This window comes from Tursiops truncatus, chromosome 3 (assembly GCF_011762595.2).
Source record: "Tursiops truncatus isolate mTurTru1 chromosome 3, mTurTru1.mat.Y, whole genome shotgun sequence".
NCBI lineage: Eukaryota > Metazoa > Chordata > Mammalia > Artiodactyla > Delphinidae > Tursiops > Tursiops truncatus.
The window spans coordinates 75,397,749-75,418,346 of NC_047036.1; the positions used below are offsets into that span (position 1 = coordinate 75,397,749).

General features: G+C 35.4%; 2 protein-coding genes across 3 annotated transcripts in view; one reads left to right on the forward strand and one right to left on the reverse strand.

Annotated features, from left to right (window-relative positions):
• The window catches only part of LOC109549089 (uncharacterized), a 68,784-nt gene extending 60,734 nt beyond the window's left edge, over positions 1 to 8,050 (forward strand). The window contains exon 8 of the mRNA XM_073801944.1: positions 7,147 to 8,050. The gene's annotated coding sequence lies outside the window, so the exon portion shown is untranslated. The remainder of the gene's footprint in view (positions 1 to 7,146) is intronic.
• The window catches only part of KIAA0825 (KIAA0825 ortholog), a 398,660-nt gene that overhangs the window by 17,398 nt on the left and 360,664 nt on the right, over positions 1 to 20,598 (reverse strand). The window lies entirely within an intron of this gene.

Here is a 20,598-nt window from a genome sequence, read left to right on the forward strand (position 1 = left end):
TTAGAAGAAGAACAACAGGGAAATTACTACACAGTATTCCCCACCCCCAGGAAACACATAAAAACACAAGTACACACACACCCATAGATAATAAAACACTGGAAAATGATAAGAATATTCAAGAAAATGCTTTATCTTTAGCTGTGATTCAGCTATTCAGCTAACTTTATCTAATGGTATATTATTCCATTAGTTTTAAAACCCAGGAAAATATTAGCAATTGAATATTATGAGGAAAAATGTCAACCTAATTATGAAATGAAATTAAGCTATCAAGCAATGGAATACTGTGAATCATTAACCTTAAATTCTGTATTACATGGAAGCAGAAAGCAGATTTCAGATAAAAGGCTCAGACTGCATACTGTGAAATATTTTACTTTTACCGGCTCCTAGATTCTGTGGGTTTCTTTTCTGTTTCTTTTTCTTTCCTTAATAACTCAAATTTTCAATTACTAGAATTTCATTCCCATTCAGTTGCTATTAAGCTAGCATTGCCTGTGGGATCTAGAAATTGAATTGATGAAGTATAACCAACCTTTTTATAGAGAAGGGCCATTCCTCTCAACTCTCCTAAGCTTTGAAATTCTTGGTGTTGTGTTGTGGAATCCATTAATGTTACAGAGGGAAAGTGACAAAAGATAGTAATGCAAGACTCTAGGTACCTATGCTTCAAGCCATGAGTTATGATGGATGGGTATTACAATTTGCTAGGTGATGGTAATTAACTAGTCTAGACTCCTTTCAAAAACTACTAAGCTACTTAGTGAATGTTTCTTAGAAGCTATACAAACTTCATAGATCAGATAACTGAACAAAATACTGGCATATAGAAAAATATTTTTGGAGTGCCTACTATGAGTCAGGCAATATATTAGGCACAGGGGATAACACCGTGAATACAATAATTATTGCTCCTTCTCTTATGGAACTTATATCTGTGGCAAAGAAATTTTGGGCAAGTAATCAAATTGAATGAATTAATGAATGGCAGTAACTGCAAAAGTCAATGGTCATGTCCTTTATATTTCAATAATTTTTATAGTTTTCTATATATGGATCCTGCATATTTTGGTTAGGGTTATTCCTAGAAATTTTATGGTGTGTATGTTGCTATTATTCAGAGATTTTTTTTTTTTTTTTACTATATCTTCAGTTTCTTACTGGGATATTGATATTTTTCAATATTTTTCTTATATTTCATAGCCTTACTGATTTCTAAGAGGATTTTATGTGGTATTTTGGAGTCTTCTAAGAAATATTCTCTGCAGTTAATAACCATTTTCCCCTTTTCCTCTCCAGCAGTTAGTCCATTACTTCTGATTTATGTCTTATTCCACTAGCCAGAAATTCTGGAAGAATGTTAAATAGATTGGGAATTCTGTTCCCTCTTGATTTTAATAAGAGTTCTGGCTTTATAATTTATATTATATGATGTGATCTGTCTTCTTAGATATCCTTTCTTTATGGGATAAAGAAAGGGATAACCCTGCTATCCCACTCCTAGGTGTCTTCCTAAGACAAAAAGAAATTTACATTCACATAAAACGCTATAAACAAATGTTTATGGCAGCTTTATTCACAATAGCCCCAAATTGTAAACAACCCAGATGCCCTTAAACTATTTCATACAATAAAATATAACTCAGCCATAAGAAGGAACAAACTGTTGGTTCACACAACAACTTGGGTGAATTTTCAATGCATTTTCCTAAGTGAAAGAAGACAGAATCAAGTGGCTATATGCTGTGTGATTCTATTTTACATGGCAGACACTCCTAAAAAAGCAAAAGTACAGAGAAAAAAACAGATCAGTGCTTTCCAGGGGTTAGGAATGGGAGGAGAGATTATCAATAAAGGGGTAACTCTTGTTTAGGGGGTTGATGAAATTGTACTGCAGGGAACTCTAGTGGTCGACACATGACTCTCTGCATTTGTCAAAACACATAGAACTGTACACCACAAAGAGTGAATTTTATTATATGATAACAACAACAACAAAATCAACTAGGATGTGGGGGGAATATGAAATACAGACTGTGACATGGGAATCACACAACATTACAAATGAATTACATAACTACACTGAAGGGGGTGGACAAGAAAGGAGCCAAGCTAAGAAACTCTGGAAAGCAGTGTTTTAACTGTTTTAAGACTAAAGACAAAAGAGCTGTTCACGAACAATGTTCTCTAGTTGGTAATTTGTTTCTAACAGAGGAATTAAGAAATGTAAAACTACTCTCTTAGATTAAAAAAATTTTTTAGATTTTAAAAGTATTTTTAGATGCTTTTAAAGATATTTTTACTTATGTTTATATAGTAGGGATATCAGAAATTATAGAAAATGGGAGTCATGTTTCTTACTGTAAGAGAAAGAAGTTACAAATAAGGGAAGAAAGCTAGAATGAACACTGTCATGTTGGATTAAAACTGGAGATATCAATATGAACTTATTCTTTTAATATATTTACATATAAATGATACAGAAATAAATTTTGATGTGTTTGTATGCATGAGTTAGTACCTACACATGTGTTTCCTAGCTCTATCCACTGAAAGGAGCTAGAAGGTACCCCAGTAGCAATGAACAGCTGGCACGTAAATTTTGGTTTATAAATTCCACTCTGCTATGCAAAAGACAGGACTCCTCAGAGAAACGGCTACTTCTAGGGCTAGGGCAGGAAAAACACAATATGAGCCTGGAGCATCAGAAAGTAAGGATGTTACGGATTTCCCTGGTGGCACAGTGGTTAAGAATCTGCCTGCCCCACCATCACCCTGATACCAAAACCAGACAAAGATACTACAAAAGAGAAAGTTACAGACCAGTATCACTGATGAATATAGATACAAAAATCCTCAACAAAATACTAACAAACAGAATCCAACAACACATTAAAAGGATCATACACCATGATCAAATGGGATTTATCCCAGGGATGCAAGGATTCTTCAATATATGCAAATCAATCAATGTGATACACCATATTAACAAAGTGAAGAATACAAACCATATGATCATCTCAATAGATGCAGAAAAAGCTTTTGACAAAATTCAACACACATTTATGATAAAAACTCTCCAGAAAGTGGGCATAGAGGGTACCTATCTCAACATAATAAAGGCCATATACAACAAACCCACAGCAAACATCATTCTCAATGGTGAAAAACTGAAAGCATTTCCTCTAAGACCAGGAACAAGACAAGGATGTCCACTCTCACCACTATTATTCAACATAGTTTTGGAAGTCCTAGCCACGGCAATCAGAGAAGAAAAAGAAATAAAAGGAATCCAAATCGGAAAAGAAGAAGTAAAACTGTCACTGTTTGCAGATGACATGATACTATACATAGAGAATCCTAAAGATGCCACCAGAAAACTACTAGAGCTAATCAATGAATTTGGTAAAGTTGCAGGATACAAAATTAATGCACAGAAATCTCTTTCATTCCTATATACTAATGATGAAACATCTGAAAGAGAAATTATGGAAACACTCCCATTTACCATAGCAACAAAAAGAATAAAATACCTAGGAATAAACCTACCTAGGGAAACAAAAGACCTGTATGCAGAAAACTATAAGACCCTGATGAAAGAAATTAAAGATGATACCAACAGATCGAGAGATATACCATGTTCTTGGATTGGAAGAATCAACATTGTGAAAATGTCTATACTACCCAAAGCAATCTACAGATTCAATGCAATCCCTATCAAATTACCAATGGCATTTTTTATGGAACTAGAACAAATCATCTTAAAATTTATATGGAGAAAAAAGACCCCGAATAGCCACAGCAGTCTTGAGGGAAAAAAATGGAGCTGGAGGAATCAGACTCCCTGACTTCAGACTATACTACAAAGCTACAGTAATCAAGACGATATGGTACTGGCACAAAAACAGAAACATAGATCAATGGAACAAGATAGAAAGCCCAGAGATAAACCCACGCACCTATGGTCAACTAATCTATGACAAAGGAGGCAAAGATACACAATGGAGAAAAGACAGTCTCTTCAATAAGTGGTGCTGGGAAAACTGGACAGCTACATTTAAAAGAATGAAATTAGAACACTCCCTAACACAATACACAAAAATAAACTCAAAAAGGATTCGAGACCTAAATGTAAGACCGGACACTATAAAACTCTTAGAGGAAAACATAGGAAGAACCCTCTTTGACATAAATCACAGCAAGATCTTTTTTGATCCACCTCCTAGAGTAATGGAAATAAAAAGAAAAATAAACAAATGGGACCTAATGAAACTTCAAAGCTTTTGCACAGCAAAGGAAACCATAAACAAGACGAAAAGACAACCCTCAGAATGGGAGAAAATATTTGCAAACGAATCAATGGACAAAGGATTAATCTCCAAAATATATAAACAGCTCATGCTGCTCAATATTAAAGAAACAAACAACCCAATCCGAAAATGGGCAGAAGACCTAAATAGACATTTCTCCAAAGAAGACATACAGATGGCCAAGAAGCACATGAAAAGCTCAACATCACTAATTATTAGAGAAATGCAAATCAAAACTACAATGAGGTATCACCTCACACCAGTTAGAATGAGCATCATCAGAAAATCTACAAACAACAAATGCTGGAGAGGGTGTGGAGAAAAGGGAACCCTCTTGCACTGTTGGTGGGAATGTAAATTGATACAGCCACTATAGAGAACAGTATGGAGGTTCCTTAAAAACCTAAAAATAGAATTACCATATGATTCAGCAATCCCACTACTGCTCATATACCCAGAGAAAACCATAATTCAAAAAGACACATGCATCCCAATGTTCATTGCAGCACTATTTACAATAGCCAGGTCATGGAAGCAACCTAAATGTCCATCGACAGACGAATGGATAAAGAAGTTGTGGTACATATATACAATGGAATATTACTCAGCCATAAAAAAGAACGAAATTGAGTCATTTGTTGAGACATGGATGGATCTAGAGACTGTCATACAGAGTGAAGTAAGTCAGAAAGAGAAAAACAAATATCGTATATTAACGCATGTATGTGGAACCTAGAAAACCGGTTTGCAGGGCAGAAGTTGAGACACAGATGTAGAGAACAAACGTATGGACACCAAGGGGGGAAAACCGCGGTGGGATGGGGATGGTGGTGTGCTGAATTGGGCTATTGGGATTGACATGTATACACTGATGTGTATAAAATTGATGACTAATAAGAACCTGCAGTATAAAAAAACAAAAACAAAAAACAACTAATACTAAACTTTCTTTGGGTTATTCGTATGGAAATATGTTAATATAAATGTTTCAGACATTGCATGAAATTTCTAAAATTCTTATATATTCTGGTATAATGTTATAAGTCATAATTCTAGTTATTACTTTAAAATGTATATCTCAGAAATTTAAAAAAAAGGTGGTAAAGAAGGTAAAATGAGCAAATCATAAATAAAGCCAGCTATTTCAAAAACAAAACAAACAAACAAACAAACAAAAATTCACCTGCCAACGCAGGGGACATGGGTTCGATCTCTGGTTCAGGAAGATCCCCCGTACTGCGGAGCAACTAAGCCCATGTACCACAACTAATGAGCCTGTGCTGTAGAGCCCGTGTGCCACAACTACTGAAGCCTGTGTGCCCAGAACCAGTGCTTCGGAACAAGAGAAGCCACTGCAATGAGAAGCCCACACACCGAAATGAAGAGTAGCCCCTTGTTCGCCGCAACTAGAGAAAGCCTGCGTGCAGCAACAAAGACCCAACGTAGCCTAAAATAAATAAATAAATAATAAAATTAAAAAAAAAAAAAAGAAAGATAGTAAGGAGGTTAAAAAAAAAAAAAAGATGGGAGTATATAAAAAAGGCTTAGGAGCCAGCCTGGAAAAGTTAATTGACAAAGTTGGAAAAGCTTGAGCAACAAAATAAATAATGATTGCATTACATTATAACCGAATAATAAAATAAATATTCATGAATCCATACTAATATAAATAAGTAAATAAATAGGGGGATATGTGACAACTCTTACTCAAATAACAATTCTAAATAATATATACAAAGAAATAAGAGAAATAGAAATCACTATTAAAGCACCATGGCAATATTGCCACACAATACAATGGCTACTAAAATTAATAGGTAAAAGTTTATGCAGAAATTGGATATTTGCATAAGGTCAAAGTATCTCCCTCAAATATTTAGTAATTACAAAGGAAAAAGAGTAACAACATTAGAGAATCCTAACAAACACCAGCTTAACTAAGTGACCAAGAGTAACATCACCAGTAATAAGACTTACTGATGTTATTTAATCCCTGATATGAGACACTGAGAAGGGCCCATTGCCTCTATGGTTTCCTTACCAATAATGCACAACCTTAATCTAACGAGAAAGCATCAGACAAACAAACTGAGGCACAGTCTACAAAAATAACTGACCAGTACCCTTCAAAAGTGTCAAGGTCATGAAAGACAAAGACTCAAGAACTGGCATAGATTGGAGGAGACTAAGGAGCCATGACAACTAAATGCAATGTGGGATCCCGGAACAACAAAAGGACAATGGTAGAAAAAAGTTCTGTACTTTAGTTAAGAGTAGTATCCTAAGGATGATTTCTTAGTTTTGATACGTGTCTTTTGGTTATGTAAGATGTTAAACATAAGGGGAATCTGGGTGAACGGTAAATGAGAAATCTGTGTACTATTTTTGTCACCTTTCTGTAAGTTAAAAATGGCACTAAAAAAATGCTGTAGATGTGCCATCATCTCATAGCACTTAATGCTTCAGAGAAGTTTAAGCCCAGCCTAATTTTGTCCCTTTTTAGGTAACCTGCTTTATTTTTTCCTTCCTGGGTGCTTTAAATCTGTTTTCCTCTTTCTTAAAATTAACTACATATAAAAATTAATTTGATTTTCTTTAGTGTCAACTTAAATCCTTTTACTTTTTTCCAAATCTTATCCACTTCCGTTGTTACTTTGGCCTCTTGTTATTGCATCTCATTGCTTCTCTTGCATTACATATTGTAACCTACGGGTTTCTACAGTTTGTTCAGAGGCTTGCCTTATATCCTATGGAGGACACTAGATTGTTCTAACCTTTTTGTCTGATCCCCATATTAAGCATGTTTCTGTGTGTTTGTTTATTTGTTTTTCAGAGTGATTTTCACATTCCCTCAAGCTGGAGCATATTTTCACAAGCACTATTTGGGTTCTTTGGTCATTCAGCTTTAAAGTAAGAGAACTCCATCTAGACCACTTCCATCATCTTGTGATTCATGGAAAACCATTGACAACAGGATTACTGACTGATCTTGGAGTTGTTAGTTTTTATCAGTTTTAGTGTTTTTATAGTTATTTCATTGGGTGGTTGTAAGAGGTTTTACTAGGGGGTGTTAGGTAGCATGCACTTTCAATCAAGCTACCTATTCAAAATGTCAGCATTTTTGCAGTATCTACCAAGATGTTTCTGTTGAAGAATAATATTTGTACTGTTAGAGTTATATCTGGAACTTCTGTACTCCAGAATCAAAAACAAAAATGTGAAGCAATAGTTTCTATTTCACAGGCTAATTAAAGCAAGAGATTTGGTATTTCTTTACAAAAAGAATGATGAAGGTAGATAGTGGCCTGGAAACCAGTGAACCTGATTGCAAAATGAATATTTAAAAGCCCCTCTGATTTAATGTGCTCTTGTTTCCATTCCCTTTATTCTTTACAAAGACAAAGAGTCCTCTGTAAATATTGCTTTAAGGATTATCAGGCTTCAATTTTCAATTTTGTCCAAAGGCCATAATTTAAACCATAATATTGGCTTTACAAATGTAAACAGTGATTGAACCTCTTTCCTTTAGCTAATAGAAATGCCAATGAAATTAGAGTCAATTAAATAATTGCTTTATTAACCTAATGTATTACTGCTGTAAGACGTGCTGTGACTCATCCAGTCAGGAGGGGAGCTAGGAGAGAACAAAACTACATCAACATAAAGACAATGGAAACCAGCATTTTGTAAAAACTTGATCCAATAAAAAGAATAAAACATTTATTGAAATTTTGATATATCAATTTCATTCTTTATAGTTTAACCATGACCGAAGATGGAAAAATCCTAAGAGATTTTAAAGGTTAAAGATCTTTAAGAATATGTTAAATGTCCCCTCTTCTGCCAAGTTTTCTCTGTCCACCTCTGTCTCCAGACTCGTCCTCTGCTTCTCTCAGGCAAGATATCTCACTTTTTCCTTTATGGTAATACAGAGGTATGTGATTACTGACTTCTAGTGTTATATACCTTGAGAGATGATTTGCAATTATTTTTTAAACATCTGTATTCCCTACCATGTGGTCCCCTGCCTTTTTGAGGACTGAATTTATTATCTCAATAATTTCAGAACCTAGTGAAGTATTATACCTGGTAATACCACTAAGCAAATACTTGAGGAATGAATGAGTAAATAGGTAGGTCGCACTGTGGTATCTCTAGGAAGGTGCAGAGCAGGTTCTCAGTAATTAAAGCCCTTCTTGTAGCTCACCTTTCTCCTGCTGTGCCCCAAGTGTTCTTGTATACCTGAGCACAGAACAGCAAGAGAATTTTGTGGGTCTTCTTTTTCTGACCCTGTTTCAGACTACACCAAAAGTATGGCCAGAGTTGGCTGCTTTGGAAAGATGTTATGGATGTTAATGATGGAAGGATGGATGAAAGGATGGAAGGAAGGAAGCAGGGGTGCAAAGAAGGATGACCATGTATTGGGTGCTATGTTATCCCTTCCATATATATTATCTAATTTAATCCTAAAACAACTATTCAGAGTAAATATTATTATCCCTATTTTTATAATTAAGGAAACTGGGACTTTTAAATGTACTTCTTTGTACCAGGCCACACAGCTGTCCAGTGGCCAAGCTAGAATTTAAATTTCAGTTGGCTCATTCAAAACTCAGTACTTTTCTTAGAATATGGGAATTAAGGAAGTTTTAGTTCTACAAAACTGTAATGACCCATTCTGTGAGTATCCTAAACTTGATGCAGTTTTATTTTTCAGCTTTGAACAATAGGATTCAGAAATATTTGCCTATCATTTCTATCATACTTAGTTTCGTTTGGTAGTCATTCATCTGTTGGACATTTACTAAGCCCAAGCACACTTGGAACACAAGTATGCCTAGGACACAGTCCCTGGACTCAAGTTCCTTTGCCCTTTTCTTAGAAGAATTCTCATTCTGGAAAGCCAACTTACTTGCCATCCCATTTATGGTTTCTTTGCTTTCTCTTCTGCCTTTTTTTTTTTTTTTTTTTTTGCGGTACGTGGGCCTTTCACTGTTGTGGCCTCTCCCGTTGCGGAGCACAGGCTCCGGACGCGCAGGCTCAGCGGCCATGGCTCACGGGCCTAGCCGCTCCGTGGCATGTGGGATCTTCCTGGACCGGGACATGAACCCGCGTCCCCTGCATCGGCAGGCACACTCTCAACCACTGCGCCACCAGGGAAGCCGTCTTCTGCCTTTTAACAAATTCCCTAGCCACAAAAACATACACCTCATACTCCTTATATTAGAATATTTTATCTGCTTTCTGTTCTTAGTCTAAAAGGAAGGCTCATATCTTCTCCAAGGTCAACAGAAATCTCCTATTGTTTATACATGAAAATATTTAAGAAACTTAGGTACAGATTTTGTACTATTGTCATGTAAGTTATATTAACGGGGAGTGAAATTGACTTTACAAACTACTTATATATGTACATATATACATGTACATATATATGCATATAGTCTTTAGAAAGTATTAGACTCTAAACGTTCAACTCAGAGGAAACTTAAACTTTGGTATCTCTTTAAGTCATCATTTTATCTTCAGTTTGTACCTTCTGTATTTTGTCTATGAAGAATCTACAACTCAGAATGACTTCCAAAGCATCTGCTCAAAGTATTGGCATAGAAAAGGGAATAGGACTTAAAATTAGAAAACATGAGCTTCAGTCCTATCATTCACCATCAAGTCACTTAACCTTTCTGCATCTTTTCTAATCTGGAAAATGGAAATAATAACAGTAGTAGTAGCTACCTTATAACATTATTTGGAGAATCAAATGTTTTTTTTTTTTTTTTTTTTTTTTTTTTTGGCGGTACGCGGGCCTCTCACTGCTGTGGCCTCTCCCGCTGCGGAGCACAGGCTCCGGACGCGCAGGCTCAGCGGCCATGGCTCACGGGCCCAGCCGCTCCGCGGCATGTGGGATCTTCCCAGACCGGGGCACGAACCCGTGTCCTCTGCATTGGCAGGCGGACTCTCAGCCACTGCGCCACCAGGGAAGCCCTCAAATGATATTATTAAATGAAGGGTTGCAGAGCACTATACAAATGTATTACAGATCCATAATCCCTCATCTGAAACCCCTGAGGTCATTTTCAGAATTCAGACCTTTTTTTAGATTTTAAAAAAGGTAATACAATACACATTCTTTTTATTAGGAAGCATTCCCAACAGGGTCTAGGGCAGTACCCTATAACCCAATATATTAATATATTTGCAGCAAAACATATAAACATCATTTTAAGTGGGATAAATTAAGACTATAAACTTACAAAGACTTTCAGCTTAAGAGCTTTCTGTAGTTCAGAATTGCAGATAAAGAATTGTGGGTCTCTGTTTTATCTGCATATAAGTTTAGGCCATTTAAAAATTTTAAAAAACTCTACGTAACTTTTAATGATTAGGATTGATTTCATTTAGTATAGTACAGATAATTCATACTTTCGCTTTTATGGTTTTCTTTCCTTACTGGTATATCAATGCCAATATTTACTGACCTTCATAAAGTAGTGAATACTATTTACATTTGGAAGAAGAGAAGAGGTAAGAGGACATCTTTCAGAACAATAAATGATAGTGATGTTCAGGTAAGCAAGGAATGAGTGACAACAAATAAGTCAATCTGCAGGTGTTTATGTTATTTATGGTATATAAAATAAGAAAGAAAATGTATGTGAAAAGTACATTGTAAAATAGGAATACTATATACTATGTGCCCTGCATTGTACTTGACATTATGGGAAAACAAATTCAACATAGGATCTGGTCTCTGCCCTTGTGGACCGTACAATCCAGCACAGAGATAGAGCTAATGTGTAAAAATGAAGGGAGTTATTGAGAGCTAAGCATTCTCCATTCATTAGAAATTGGTATGGATAGAAGCTGACAGAAAAGGTTTTGTGAAGGAAGTAGTACTTGAAGGACACCTTCAGTTTGGATAGAGTAAAGATGATTGAGCAACAATGTCATGTCAAGCAAAAACATGAGGGTAGGAACGTGTGTTCCAGAGGCAGAAAAGGGCCAGTGTGTACAGAGCAACAAATGAATCTTAAGTCATGTAGTAGAGCCATTTGTGGAGGAATTTAAAAGCCTAGTGGGGGTAGTTTGGAATTGATGGGCCACGCAGTAGGAAATCCCTGCAAGTTCTTGTGCTAAGGAATGAAATCCTGAATTCAGACAAGCTTAGTTTGACAGTGAAATATACAAGTTAGTCAGAATTGGGAAAGACTGGAAACAAAGAGGTTGTTGAAATAATCCACGCAGGCAGGTAATAAGGATAAGACGGGTGTGAGGAAGGGGAAGGGTTGTCATGGCTAGAGAGTTGTTGAATAAGAAGAAGAAAAGGTAAATTTGAAATATCTGATTAGAGGGCATGGAGACAAGCAATAAAGAAAACTGGCATTTTTCACCAATTCAGATTCAGACTGGCAAGCCAGTTGATGCAGACAGGGACAGACAGTGAAAAGAGGAGTCTACTGGGGGTATGGGAGGGGAGGAGAAAAGATGAAAAACAAAGAAAACTGAGATCAAAGGGTTATTTTTAAAAAAGCAAATTACAGAACCTAAACTCCCTCATATTCTTCACTGATAATTTTGTCAGTGATGATTAATGTTCAGAAATGATGGTGACTCCAAGTCATCACAACATTCTCAATCATTAAAAAAAAAAAAACCCACAAATCTAGCACAATGTACACCAAGATAATAAGACAGAACACTTTTATAACACATTTTATAAAGACTGTCACCAAGTGTTGAAACAAAAACCTGAAGAGTTACCCAGAGTTAACTTAGGGTTATTCAGAAAAATGCAAATTAACTAGAACATGCTATTCCAAAGCATGAACAAGATAGTCATAGAACCCTGGAATGGGAAGAGACTTTGAGGCATTGATTTTAATTTGCAAGTGTTCAGACCTCTCTAATTGATGAAGAGTTTATACCTAATTGTCAGAAAACTCTTCCTTATATCATACTGATATCTCTTTAACTCATATCCATTAGTAAAAATCACACTCTGAAACAACTCAAAACAAGACCATCTCCTGTGGTAGGTAAGTGCCTAGCACTGCCTAGAGCCAGAGGTGGGAAATGTATTGAGAGCAAAGAGAACTTTTTAGGATGACGGAACTCTTCTGTATCTTGACTGTAGAGGTACAAATTATTTAATTCAATTTACTTGTATGAAATTACCAAAATTCATTAAATTGTACACTTGGAATTTCAAACAAAGACTATCTTCCATATTAGGTAAGAGCCCTTCAAGTATTTGAAAACAGATATACTTTTCTTTATTAATTGTACTTATATATTTGGATATTTAAGATGCCAATACTTGATCCAGAACATGTTAGTTAATTTGCTCAGCATGGAATGACTAGCAGGACTTTTTTTTTTTAAAGAAAACAATTACTAAAAAACTTAAATATAATAAATAGGAAATAAAATATAAAATAAGCAGATAATTTGATAGTTATTTATATAACATCTCTTAGGTCACAATCAGTAATTTAAGAAGATTATCTTCAATAGATTGCCTGCTTCATTCCAAGGTCCTAGAAATGCTCAATTTTCTGTAATTTAGCAGTAGTTTGGAAAATACAGTGTTGAAGATAAAAGACACTTTATGAAAGAGTGAATGGAAGCCCAAAAGAAGCAATAAATTGGGCATTTGTATAACCATAGTGGAAAGGTGCCATTTGGTTAATATATTAACTTACATTCAGTAGATGTTTCTGTCCCTACAACCTTTGACATTCTATTAGTAATATTAGTAGTTTCATATCAGGTTGATTAAATTGACCACTAAGGTGGGTGAGGTTGGTAGAAAGGCAGACAAAAGAACATACTTGTTAGTTGCCCTGAAAATTTTAAAAGTATCAAAATGACATTGACCTTTCCAATGAGCATGGTTTATAATAACATTTAATTGCATGTTTCCCACCAATCACCTTCATTTCCATTATCCAGTAGTTATATGGAGTTATTACAATCTAAAAAACAAAGAAACAAAAATCACAGAATAACTCCTTTATGTTTGTATCTTTTGATACCGAAACCCAGAGCAGTGTTTTCATGATAAAGGAGACTGAATCACTTCTAAAACTTTTAGCCAGCTTTGGGCCTCCTTTGGCCTATTATGAAAAATAAAAGATCTAAACAGTAAAATGACTAATACGTTTATTAGTCATTTGCACACCATTTGACTAAACATTATTTACAATTCTGTAGTTGAGGAAAAAAACTAGATGTACAAATCATTAAAGGTGAAAGGATACGGTATAGATAAAAGACCTCATTTGACCTATACCATTTGAATTCTTGAGAAACTCCACATGTAAAAATTATTTTAGGAATGCCCTTTATTGAAGTGTTACCTATATACAGTAATATTAATGAATTTTAAATGAACAGTTTAATGAATTTTGGCAGTTTCATACAATTAAATTGAATTAAATTGTTTGAACCACCACAATCAGAAAAAGAGGAGTTCCCTCATCCTAAAAAGTTTTCTCATGCCGCTTTGCTCTCAATAAAATTTCCCAACTGTGGCTCTAGGCAGTCACTTGATCCACTTTGTGTCATTGTAGTTCTGCTTTTTCTAGAATTTCATATTATTGGAATCTTATAGTACCTGGACTTTAGTTTTTAATTTTTACACATAGCAAATTTTTGAGATTCATTCATGTTTTTGAGTTATTAATATTTTGTTCCTTTTTATTGCTGAGTAGTATTTCATTGTAGAGATATACCACAGTTTATCCATTTCACAGTTGATGGATATTTGGGTTGCCGCCCTTTTTACTGTTATGAATAATGCCGCTATGAACACTTGCAACCATATCTTTGTGTGGACATGTGTTTTTACCTCACTAGGAGTGAATTGCTGGGTACAGTGATAAATATAGGTTTAAGCCAATGAAGTACTGTCAGACTGTTTTCCAAAGCAGCCATACCATTTTTCATTCCTAACAGCAATGTATGGAAGTTCCAGTTGATTTACAGTGTTGGGTTAGTTTTAGGTATACAGCAAAATGATTCAGTTATACATAGATATGTCTATTCTTTCTCAGATTCTTTTCCCTTATAGGTTATTACAAAATATTGAGTATAGGGCTTCCCTGGTGGCACAGTGGTTGAGAGTCTGCCTGCCGATGCAGGGGACGTGGGTTCGTGCCCCAGTCTGGGAGGATCCCACGTGCTGCGGAGTGGCTGGGCCCATGAGTCATGGCCACTGAGCCTGCACGTCTGGAGCCTGTGCTCTGCCATGGGAGAGGCCACAAGAGTGAGAGGCCCGCGTACCGCAAAAAAAAAAAAAAAAAAAAAAAAAATTGAATATAGTTCCCTGTGCTATACAGTAGGTCCTAGTTGGTTATCTATAATAGTTTATATATAGTAGTGTGTATATGTTAATCCCAAGCTCCTAATTTATCCCTCCCTGACCTTTCCCCTTTGGTAACCATAAGTTTGTTTTCTATGTCTGTGGATCTATTTCTGTTTTGTAAATAAGTTCATTTATATCATTATTATTATTATTTTAGATTCTACATATAAGTGATATCATATGATAGTTGTCTTTTGCTGTCTGGCTTACTTAGTATGAAAATTCTATGTCCATCCATGTTGTTGCAAATGGCATTATTTCATTCTTTTTTATGGCTGAGTAATATTCCATTACATTGGCTGTACCAATTTACATTCTTACCAGTGGTGTAGGTTGGTTCCTTTTTCTCCACACCCTCCACACCTTTTTCATGATGGCCATTCTGACTGGTGTGAGGTGATACCTCACTGTAGTTTTGATTTGCATTTCTCTAATAATTAGTGATGTTGAGCATCTTTTCATGTACCTGTTGGCCATCTATATGCCTTTTTTGGAGAAATGTCTATTTAGATCTTCTGCCCATTTTTTGACTAGTTTGTTTGTTTATATTGAGCTGTATGAACTGTTTGTATGTTTTGGAAATTAAGCCCTTCTTGATGGCATCATTTGCAAATATTTTCTCCCAGTCCATAGGTTGTCTTTTAGTTTTGTTTATGCAAGAAGAAGTAAAACTGTCACTGTTAGCGGATGACATGAGACTATACATAGAAAATCCTAAAGACACTACCAGAAAACTATTAGAGCTCATCAATGAATTCAGTAAAGTTGCAGGACGCAAAAGTAATACACAGAAATCTGTTGCATTTCTACTAACAGCAAAAGATCAGAAAGAGAAATTAAGGAAACAATCCTATTAATCGTCACATCAGAAAGAATAAAATATCTAGGAATAAACCTATTTAAGGAGTTAAAAGACCTGTACTCCAAAAACTATAACATGCTGATGAAGAAACTGAAGATGACACAAACACATGGAAAGATATACTGTGTTCTTGGATTGGAAAAATCAATATTGTCAAAATGACTATACTACCCAAGGCAATAAACAGATTCAGTGCAATCCTTGTCAAACTACCAATGCCATTTTTCACAGAACAGAGCAAAACTTTTGAAAATCTGTATTGAAATACAAAAGACCCTAAATAGCCAAAGCAATCTTGAGAAAGAAAAATGGAGCTGTAGGAATTAGGCTCTCTGACTTCAGACTATACTACAAAGCTACAGTAATCAAAACAGTATGTTACTGGCACAAAAACAGACATATAGATCAATGGAACATGATAGAAAGCCCAGAAATAAACTCACACACCTATGGTCAATTAACCTATGACAAAGGAGGCAAGAATATACAATGAAGAAAAGACAATCTCTTCAGTAAGTGGTGCTGGGAAAACTGGACAGCTGCATGTAAAAGAATGAAATTAGAACATTCTCTAACTCCATACACAAAAATAAACTCAAAATGGATTAAAGACCTAAATGTAAGACTGGATACTATAAAACTCTTAGAGGAAAACATAGGCAAAACACTCTTTGTATAAATTGCAGCAATATCTTTTTGGATCCGCCTTTTACAGTAATGAAAATAAAAACAAAAATAAACAAATGGGACCTAATTAGTCTTAAAAGCTTTTGCACAGCAAAGGAAACCATAAACAAAATGAAAAGATAACGGACAGAATGGGAGAAAATATTTGCAAATGAAGTGACTGACAAGGAATTAATCTCCAAAATATACAAACAGCTCGTGCAGCTCAATATCAAACAAAAAACAACCCAATCAAAAAAATACGTAGAAGATGTAAATAGACATTTCTCCAGAGAAGATATACAGATGGCCAAAAAGCATGAGAAAAGATGCTCAACATTGCTAATTATTAGAGAAATGCAAATCAAAACTGCAATGAGGTATCACCTCACATCGGTCAGAATGGCCATTATCAAAAAGTCTACAAACAATAAACACTGGAGAGGGTGTGGAGAAAAGGGAACCCACCTACACTTTTGGTGGGAATGTAAACTGATACAACTACTATGGAGAACAGTATGGAGATTCCTTAAAAAACTAAGAATAGAACTACCACATGACCCTGCAATCCCATGCCTGGGCATATATTTGGAGGAAACCATAATTTGAAAAGATACTTGCACCCCAGTGTTCATTGCAGCACTATTTACAATAGCCAAAACATGTAAGCAACCTAACTGTCCAATGACAGAGGAATGGATAAAGAAGATGTGATACATGTATACAATGGAATATTACAATGGAATATTACTCAGCCATAAAAAAAGAATGAAATTATGCCATTTGCAGCAACATGGATGGACCTAGAGATTATCATACTAAGTGAAGTAAGTCAGAAAGAGAAAGACAAATATCATATGCTATCACTTATATGTGGAATCTCAAAAAAGTTATACAAATGAACTTATTTACAAAACAGAAACAGACTCACAGACTTGGAAAGAAAACTTATGGTTACCAAAGGGGAAATGTGGGGGGGAGGCATAAATTAGGAGTTTGGGATTAACATATACACACTACTATATATAAAACAGATAATCAACAAGGACCTACTGTATAGCACAGGGAGCTCTAGTCAATATTCTGTTATTATCCTATATGGGAAAAGAATCTGCAAAAGAATGGATATATGTACATGTATAACTGAATCACTTTCCTATACACCTTTGTATTTTTCTTACTGAGTTGTAAGAGTTCTTTATGTTTTCTAGATTCAAGCTCTTTGTCATAAATATTCTGTGAAACTATCTCTCCAACCGTGGCATGGATTTCTGTTTTCTTAACTTTGTCTTTTGGAAGACAAAATTTTTAATCTCAATGAGAATCCATTTTAAACTTTATTTCTTCTTTTACAGTTCATGCTTTTTATGTCCTATTTAATTTTTGTCCAACATTTTACCTAATCTGGTATCTCAGATATTTTCTCTCCTGTGTTTTCCTTTAGAAGTTTAATAGTTTAGGTTCTCATATTTAAGCCTAGTACTAATTTTGAGCTAATCTTTGTGGAAGTTTTGAGGTAAGGATCAAGGCTAATATTTTTCCCCACACAGATATCCAATTATTCTAGTACTATTTGTTGAAAAGACTATGTTTTTTTCCTCCATTGAACTAGCTTGGTATCTTTCTCAAAAATAAATTGATCATGTAATTGTGGATTATAAAAATTTTCATTGTCAAGTGTTTGTTGCTAGTTTATAAAAATGCCAGTTTTTATTTCTACCTTGTATCCTGCAAATTTTCTAAATTTATTCATTAGATTTATTTATTATTTATTTGAAGTATAGTTGGATTTACAATGTTGTGTTAGTTTAAGGTGTACAGCAAAGTGATTCAGTTATATACATGTATATATTCTTCTTCAGGTTTTTCCATTATAAGATTTAATAGCTATTTTGTGGATCCCTTAGGGTTTTCTACATTTATGTCATGTCATCTGCAATTATGGACACTTTACTTTTACCTTTTTCCATTTGCATGTTTTATTGCACTGGCTAGGATCTTCAGTAAATGTTAAATAAAAGACATCATTGCCTTGTTGCTGAGTATTATGATCTCTGAATATTATGTTAGCAGTAGGTTTTTCACAGGAGCCATTAATCAAGTTGAGTAAGTTCACTTTTGTTCCTAGTTTGCTCACAGTTTTTTTTTTTTTTTTTTATCATGAAATGGTTTTGTCAAATGTTTTTCTACATCTATTGCAACGACCATATGGTGTTTCTCCTATACTTTTTTTTTTTTTTTTTTTGCGGTACGCGGGCCTCTCACCGTTGTGGCCTCTCCCGTTGCGGAGCACAGGCTCCGGACGCGCAGGCTCAGCAGCCATGGCTCACGGGCCTAGCCGCTCCGCGGCATGTGGGATCTTCCCGGCCTGGGGCACGAACCCGTGTCCCCTGCATCGGCAGGCGGACTCTCAACCACTGTGCCACCAGGGAAGCCCTCTCCTATACTTTTTTGATATATAAACTGCATTGATTGATTTTCAAGCACATGTAAATAATCTGACTTAAAAATAGAACATACGAAGGCTAGAACATAATAATGTCATTAAAAATGGAAAATAGGGCTTCCCTTGTGGCGCGGTGGTTGGGAGTCCGCCTGCCGATGCAGGGGACGCGGGTTTGTGCCCCAGTCCGGGAGGGTCCCGCATGCCGCGGAGCAGCTGGGCCCGTGAGCCATGGCCACTGGGCCTGTGCGTACGGAGCCTGTGCTCCACAACGGGAGAGGCCGCAGCGGTGAGAGGCCCGCACACCGCAAAAAAAAAAAAAAAAGAAAAAAAAAAAAGGAAACTAAAAATGTGTCCTAATATTACTTATTTAATATAACTTTCTTTTAATCAGCCCCAAAATATCAAATGTAAGTTATCTTACTTAATATAGGTTGGATTGGGACCAACTCAAAGGAAAGAAAGTATCTAATGTTTTCCTTTCTTTTCTAATTTAAAACTTTTTATGTTTATTGAAAGTGCTCATTTCTAGTTGTTTTGACAGTGCATTAAAAAGTTGACAACTCCATATTGCATTCATTTAAAAAAATTGCAAGTCATTTGCCTAAAATCACATTTTTTTCTAGAGAAAAAGAGCTTGTCTTTAAGTAACTTATTTGTACCTGATTATGTAGGAAAATTGAATCCCCAGCTAAAAGTTTTAGCAATGATTCAGTTTCCTTTACAGTAAAAACAAAAATATTTCTGTGATTAAATTTAACTGCGGTATTGGGCTACTGCCTGATGCTTTTGATTCCATGAAAGTTTAATTTCATTCTAGACAGAAAACACTTGGGTGATTAGGGGCAGTAATAAGTACCCATTCCCACAAAAACTGAACATAAAATGAAACAATTCATCATACAAAAAATAGCCTCCATAAAAATACAGTTTCCTGAAAGGTAAATTATAAAAGTATGCATTTAGCCAATCATTTTAAATACCATAATTATACAGGCTGCTCATCAAAAGACTTTTAAGACTCATTAAAATCATAAAACAATTCTAATTAAATCCATATTTAAATTAAGTTTCTATAACTAACTTACAGGGTACTTTAAATCAAACAAAAAAAAGTTGTATAAAAGATCCAATTAATTGTAAGTTTTTGTAAGAATTAAAGCCTAATTACTCTATGATTAAGTTTCCCCCAAATGTAATCATCAATGGCTCTATTCAGAAGATTTAGCCTTCTGTACCCCAGATGCCAGTGGAGGGCCACAGTCTGTCTTTGACACCAGCAAATCTATTCGTCTGAAACCAGCATGACTGTGGAAACTTTACCACCACCCCCACTGAGGAACCAAGCAGTGAGAACAAACAAAGCTGCATATTTTATACAGATAAATGTCTCCCTATCTGCAGAGGTCCCTGTCTGATTAAATGGATTCATGTTCATCAGCAAATTTTAAAAAAATCCATCTTCAGAGCAGGTTTTGAAAACAATGGTCATTTCAAAGCTTCCCAAGCCAATGGGAAAAGATGCACAAGAAAAGAATAAGATTTGCAGCTTACAGAAAAAGAGAACTAGGCCTTCTAAGCAGACAGCACTAAAGCATTTCCTTCTAACCCTATGCAACTCTTCTTTCTTACTCAGCTACTTGAAATGTTTTTCATTTTTATTAGCCCAACTTCCCACGGGAAAGAAAATTAAAAAAAGCTCTGTGACATCGCTGCCTCTTGTGTGTTCTCTGAAACTAATTAACCCTATGAAGTTATTAGGGCAGCATCATTTTTTCTATGACATCACACAAGGTGAAGGTCACTTCTATAATAATCTTGGCTTCATTCATGTGGTGCATACCCCACAAAATATAATTTATTGTAATTTCCCCAGTGCCCTGATAGCCAAATGATTAGTTATGGTACATAAAAAGTTCAGATGTATAACATATGATTTATAGCCTCT